Here is a 7,287-nt window from a genome sequence, read left to right as displayed (position 1 = left end):
ATATTAGTGGGTATGTTGCTACATTCCACCTCATCATGACTAGAATGGCTTATTTAAAGAGTATAAATTTCTAAGTGCCTATCCAGGATAGAGTGAGCAAGTCAGAACTGAACTTAGTACAGTTTGGCCGTATAAAAAACTATGCTTTAATGTTTTAAGATGTTCCCCCAACCCACAAGTCTGCAGGAGTCAAACAGTCCTAATGCAGGCTACTGCCTGGAGTTTTTTTTCCTTTTTATATTTATGGATGGATTGATGATTCCTGTTAAAGTTGTATCACACCTGTGTGCCAAGGTTTGATTTTAGGCCAAGTTTAGTAAATTTATTTTGTCGAAACAATTGGTATTGTGAGCATTTCTGAGCCAACAGGACATCAAAGCAATAAAGTTAAAGTCACAGTACATTAACAAACAAATGATCCTTAGTCACAAAATTATAAATGCAGTTTGGGGTGTGACTAAAGCAGGAGGTAAGAGTTAAACCCAAACTACAGCAATTAAGTCTTCAAACCAATTTCTGAATAGGGCTGCTGTTTATTTCCTTTCGTTTTTCTTCTTGTGACTTTGAGCTCCCTTGAATTTCAGGAGAATCACAGCTCGTAAAGTACTGCAAGTTCTTGAAGATATGCAATATAGTCTGGCTAAGTTACATGTGGTTTCCATATTAGCTTGTTTGTAAGGGTGACTTTGCTGCAAAGCAGATTCAATTGCCCCCACAGTCAACGCCCTGGGAGTTATAATTTCCTCCATAACCGTCACAATTGTAGAAGCCTCCATAGCCACCTCCACCAAATCCTCTGCTGTTGCTGTAACCACCTCCACCACTGTGGCTGCTGCTTGCACGACTACTCCTAAAGCCAGAACTGCTGGAACCACCACTCTGTCAATAGTCTCTAACACCAAATCCTCCACTGAATCTTTTAGATCGTCCACGATTGCCACCCTTGTAGTGGTGTTCATAAGCCATATTTTCCAACCAAGAAGGCACTTCTTGTTTAGCTTCTGTAAGAAGAACCAACAAATCCTTTGTAATATTCATATTTTTTTCATTAAAGAATGACGTGACAAGGCCCAGGTTTCCTACACATCTGGTACTGCCAATATGGTGCACATATTCTTCGATCACTTGGCAAATCAAAATTGATAGCATGTCTCACATTTGAAATGTCTAATCCTCGTGCTGCCACAGCTGTAGCCCCAACAATTGGGCTTTTCCCCGAGTGAAATTGGTGAAGGACCTCCTCTCGATCTCCCTGTGACCAGTCTCCATGAATGCTAGTACAAGCATATCCTTCATGGTATAAGAAATCCTCCACGGAATCCGCTTCCTTTTTGGTCTCCACGAACACTGAAGTCAGTGAATCCCTCCCTGTTGCACCTAAGAGATCAAGCAGAAATGACCATTTATCTAAATCTTCCACCCAAACTACTTTCTGTGTGAGTGTGCTGTTCTCAGAGGTAGAGCCTATTCTGCCTACAGCCAAAAAGATATATTTATCCAAAAAGTCATGAGCGAGCATCTGTATTTCCTAAGGAAAAGTAGCACTAAACATCATGGTGTGATGAATGGCCTTTAGTGGCACAGTATCTTGTTCTATTATACAAAGTATCTAAGGATCAAATCATATACCCATCATCCTATCAGCTTCATCCAACACTAAGTATTTGCAGAAGTCTAATCCAATCTTTCCTCTTTCCATCATATCCACTAGATGTCCTGGAGTGGCTACTAACAAGTGGCATCCACGTTCTAAGTCCTGAATCTGCTAATATCAGCACCACCATAAACTACACAAGGACGAACTCTAGATTGGTATGAAAATTTTCTGGCTTCCTCATAGATCTGTACAGCCAGTTCTCTTGTTGGGGCTAAAACTAAGGAGATTGAGTATTGTTTGCGGCACCCATACCTTCCATTTTTCTTCACAGCCTTCAAAGCTTCTCCTGGACCATCTGTATATATCTGACTCAGTATGGGTAAAAGAAATGCTGCAGTTTTCCCAGAACCTGTTTGGGCACAAGCCATTAAGTCTCTTTTTCTCTTAATAGGAATGGTATGTTTTTGCACTGGAGTAGGACAAGTGTAGTGCGTAAGCTCAGTGTTACCCATGGTAATTTCTCCCATGTCAATATCGCTGAAATTTTCATAAGTGTAGGATAGTTACTGCCAGTTACCTCTACTGGCATATCATCATATTTCTCAAAGTTAATCCCTGTATTTCCTTCAGAAAACAGTTCCTGCTCCAAGCGTTCACTTGGTGGAAGTGGTTTGTCCAATCATCTTCATCTGACTTGTCACACCAACGACTGTGACTACTCCGTTCAAATCTGCCAAAGCCAGATTTAATTTTTTGGAGAAGTTTTACGTGCACAGAGAAAAATGAGAGAAAGTACACAGAATTCCTATATATCCCTACTCTCACCAATTTCCCCTATTTTTAATAACTTGCATTAATATGGTTCACTTGATGAGTCAATATTGCTACATTATTGTCAACTAAAGTCTATAGTTTACATTAGAATTGACTCTTTATGTTGTACCTTCTATGGCTTTGACAAAAGTAGGATGTTTGTTCACCTTTACACTATCATATAAAATAGCAGTTTCACTGCCCTAAAAATCACCTACATTCCAGCAATTCATCCCTTCTTCTCACCATGGGAATCCTTGGAAAGCTTCTGCACAGAAATGAAAACAATCAACAAAGTGAAAAGACAACCCACAAAATGGAATGGGAGATGATATTTGCAAACTAACCACCTGACAATGGATTAATAACCAGAATATATATTGAGCTCAAACAGATCTGTAGGAAAAAAATCTAATAATCTAATTTAAAAATGGACAAATGATCTGAATAGGCATTTCTCAAAAGAAGACATACAAATGGCAAACAGACATATGAAAAGGTGCTCAACATCACTGATCATCAGAGAAATGCAAATCAAAACTACAATGAGCTATCATCTCACTCCAGTTAAAATGGCTTTTATTCAAAACATAGGAAATAATGGATGCTGGCAAGCATGTAGAGCAAAGGGAACCCTTGTACACTGTTGATGGGAATATACATTAGTACAACCATTATGGGGAACAGTTTGGAGGTTCCTCAAAAAACTAAAAATAGAGCTACCATATGAACCAACAATTCCACTGCTGGGCATATACCCAAAAGATAAGAAATCAGTATATCAAAGTGATATCTGCACACCTACGTTTGTTAAAGCACTGTTCACAATAGTCCAGATTTGGAAGCAAACTTAAGTGTCCATTAGCAGATGAATGGATAAAGAAAATGTGGTACATTTATACAATGAAGTACTATTAAGCCGTAAAAGAGAATGAGATTCTGAAAACGGTTGGAACTAGAGGTCATTTTATTAAGTGAAATAAATCAGGCACAGAAAGACAAACACCATATGTCCTCCCTTATTTGTGGGATTTGAAAACCAAAACAATTGACCTCGTGGAGACAGAAAGTAGAAGGATGGCTACCAGAGGCTGGGAATGGTAGTAAGGGGGCATGGGGAGGTGGCGATTGTTAATGAGTACAAAAAAGTAGTTAGGAAGAATGAATAATACCTAGTATTTGATAGCACAAGAGGGTGACTATAGTCAATCATAATTTAATTGTACTTTTAAAAATAGTTGAAAGAGAATAAATGGATTGTTTGTAACACAAAGGGTAAATGCTCGAGGGGACAGACACCCCATTTTCCATGATGCGATGATTATGCATTGCATGCTCATATCAAAATATCTCATGTATACCATAAATATCTCCAACCATTTTGCACACACAAAAATTTAGAAAATAAGAAAGGAAAGAGTACAAAGAATAGATGCAAACAACAGAAAACCAATAGCAAGATGGATAATTTAAACCAAACGTATCAATAGTATTGCATTTTAAATGATATAGATATCCCGATTTAAAGACTGGGATTGTTGTAAGATTGAAAAAAAGGAAACCTTGATAATATGATGCCTACAGAAATCCACTTAATTTACAAATGATATAAAAGGTTAAAAGTAATATAGAATGGAAAATGTATATCATGCAATCAGTCACCAAAATAATGCTGGAGCGACTGTATTAATTTCAAAGATGTTGGAGCAAAGAATATTATCTGGGATAAGGAAAGTCATTTCATCATGATAAAGAGCTCAATTTTTCAGCCCATCTATCCTGGCCACGACATGATTTTCATCTGCAACAACTGGAAGTTCTTCAGATTTTGTAAATCTAAATTCATAAAAACTTTAAAAAGAAGTGCAATCCTCGCAAAGTTAGGTAGACCAAAGCATTTCGGAAAGCAGTTGGTAAAGAGCTTACAGCAGATAATTCATTTGAATTTGAAAAATGTAGAAATGAACCTATCAAATACTAGTGAGAGCTATGGAATAAAACTACTGATGTCAATGAAGAGAGTTGAAGAGATCAAACAGAAATGCCAAGCTAAATTTATAATGAACAGATTGAGGAAAAATAAAGAGCTACAGAAAGTTCAAGATATCAAAGAAGTCAAGCAAAACATCCATCTTATCTGAGCCCACAGCAAAGGGAAGCAGTTGGAAGAGAAAATGGCACAGCAGGCCGGGCGCGGTGGCTCAAGCCTGTAATCCCAGCACTTTGGGAGGCCGAGGCGGGTGGATCACGAGGTCAAGAGATCCAGACCATCCTGGTCAACATAGTGAAACCCCGTCTCTACTAAAAATACAAAAAATCAGCTGGGCATGGTGGCTCATGCCTGTAATCCCAGCTGCTCAGGAGGCTGAGGCAGGAGAATTGCCTGAACCCAGGAGGCGGAGGTTGCGGTGAGCCGAGATCGTGCCATTGCACTCCAGCCTGGGTAACAAGAGCGAAACTCCGCCTCAAAAAAAAAAAAAAAAAAAAAAAGAAAATGGCACAGCAGTTACAAGAGGAAGTGGACATCGAAGATGCTTCTTAAAAATCTCCATAACCATTTATTTTACGTACATTTGAAAATGCCCTTTGGAGACTTGGAACTCCTAAATTATTAGTTTATTTTTTACATAGGTCACTTAAATGAAAAGTGATTAAAATGTAGCTTTCCTACATTGCCATTTACAAAACATCAGGTATTACAGATGTTAGATTGCATCTCAGTGTTAAATCTTCACTGATAGATGTACTTATGTAAGTTATGAAAATTCTGCTTACAACTATAGAGGTGATTTGTGGACGTAAAACGGTCATGCCATTTGGATAATTGCACTAGGCAGCATTCGCATAATAACTAATGGCAAAAATTCATGGTTAGCCATGTATAAAATAAAATATTCTTTGCAGTAAAATAGTCTCTTTATTAATGTTACAGAAGAAGGATACAACAAGGAACTAATAATTTGTATGACAGTGTCAAATGTTGGGAGCATTTGAAAGCAGGCCCTTAAGCCTGGCATAAACAGGCCTTAAAGAAACTGGCCATAAACAGAATATCGATAGCACTGTGACATCCTCGTGATGGCAGTGACGCACATTGCTAGAGGTTGTTGGTTTACTGAAGCCGGAAAGAAAGACCTAATCCGCCCTTGGGCGGAAGACCGCTTGGGGGGCTTCTGAACCATAAACAATAGCTTGAGTGGCAAGTGCCTTAAGACATGTTCCAGCTGCAGTAGATAAGCGCCCCAGAGCCTGTTTCTTGCCAGTAAAGAATGCTTTGTTCCCTACGGAAGAATGATTTTGGTTAAAAAGATGATTCTCATTTGCTTGTGGTCAATAAATGTGTGGATCAGATTCTGTTTGAGGCTCTTAGCTGGGAATGCTGAGGCCCCACCTGTCTGTCCCATACCATACCTTTTTGCTCTCTATCTCTGTGTCTGTTTCTTAATTCCTTCAGCACTGCCTGGGTTATGGTCTCCACGACCGAGCTGGTCTCAGCAGTCAAATATTATTTTCATTTTAATATTTCCTGTTTCGGTTTATTTACATCTTAGAACAGCATAATGACATTGTTCGATGAAACCTAATTATGCTGGACTGTTTTGACCTGGTTTAACCCTTCTGATAAGTAGATGGATGTTGGGGATGAGAACGGAGTAATCTTTGCCTGGAGTGACACTACACTCTAGAATCTCCAGTTCCAGTGATTCCTGGTAGAACAAACTTTATTTTTCTAGCCTAGCAATGATCTAGAAGCAGAGAAATCCCAGTGCCTTTTAAAAGTTACATGGTTTTCTTTTTAAAAGCTCCTGTTTTTGGAAAGTAGAATTTATGGGTACAACATCTGTTCATTATTTGCACATAAAATAAAACCATTTAAAAAGTAAAAAAAGAAAAAAGCTCAGTTTTTCAAGAGGATATAATAATTCTAAATATGTACTTAATAACAGAACTCAAAGTACATAAAGAACTGACAAATCTATTATACCATTAAAATAGACAAGTCCACAATAATAATGGTCAGAGATTTCAACACTTTCTCTCAAAAAAACTGATGGAACAAGTACAAAGAAATTCAGAAGGATGTAGAAGCCTTGATCAACAGCATCGACCAACCTAACCTATTGACATTTTTACAATACTGTACCAAACAACAGCAGAATACTCATTATTCTCAAGCATACAGGGAATGTTAAAATAATAGGCCGTGTGTTCAGTCATAAACAAGTCTCAATAAACTAAAAAGTATTGAAATAGCAGAAAGTATATTCTCTGACTGAAATGGAGTTGAATCAGAAATCAATAACAAAAAGATACTGTGAAAGTCTACAAACACCTGAAAACTAAACAACATACTTCTAAATAACCCATGAGTCGCAAGAAAAAATTAAAAGGCTAGTCATACATTATCTTGAAGTGAATAACAATTTATCCGAAATATTTTTACATTTGTGGGATGCAGCTAAAGCAGTACTTAGATGAGATTTTACAGCACTTGATGTTATTTAAACAAAGTCTCAAACTAATAACATCAAGTTCCAGCTTAAGAAGCCATAAAAAGATCAAATAAAGGCTCAGTGCGGTAGCTCACACCAGTAATCCCAGCACTTTGGGAGACTGAAGTGGGCAGATCACTTGAGGTCAGAAGTTCAAGATTAGCCTGACCAACATGGTGAAACTCTGTTGATACTAAAAAAAAAAAAAATTAGCTGGGTGTGGTGGCACACACCTGTAATATCAACTACTCGGGAGGCTGAGGCAGGAGAATCACTTGAACCCAGGAGACGGAGGTTGCAATGAGCCAAGAGCGCACCACTGCATTTCAGCCTGGGTGACAGGGTAAGACTCCATTAAAAAAAAAAAAATCAAATAAAACAGCA

The 7,287-nt window shown here is 38.1% G+C and overlaps 2 pseudogenes across 1 annotated transcript; one reads left to right on the top strand and one right to left on the bottom strand.

Annotated features, from left to right (window-relative positions):
• Positions 1–222: 222 nt before the first annotated feature.
• On the bottom strand, positions 223–2,288 carry LOC116544560 (annotated as a pseudogene). The gene has a single exon (XR_004265947.1). The product of XR_004265947.1 is annotated as an ATP-dependent RNA helicase DDX3Y-like (transcript).
• A 1,867-nt stretch (positions 2,289–4,155) lies between these two features.
• Positions 4,156–5,381, top strand: LOC116544559 (annotated as a pseudogene).
• The last annotated feature ends 1,906 nt before the right edge of the window (positions 5,382–7,287 follow it).

Source organism: Sapajus apella, unplaced genomic scaffold, assembly GCF_009761245.1.
Source record: "Sapajus apella isolate SASKATOON/1434 unplaced genomic scaffold, GSC_monkey_1.0 scaffold221, whole genome shotgun sequence".
Classification (NCBI taxonomy): Eukaryota; Metazoa; Chordata; class Mammalia; order Primates; family Cebidae; genus Sapajus; species Sapajus apella.
This window is presented reverse-complemented; position numbering and strand designations above follow the sequence as displayed.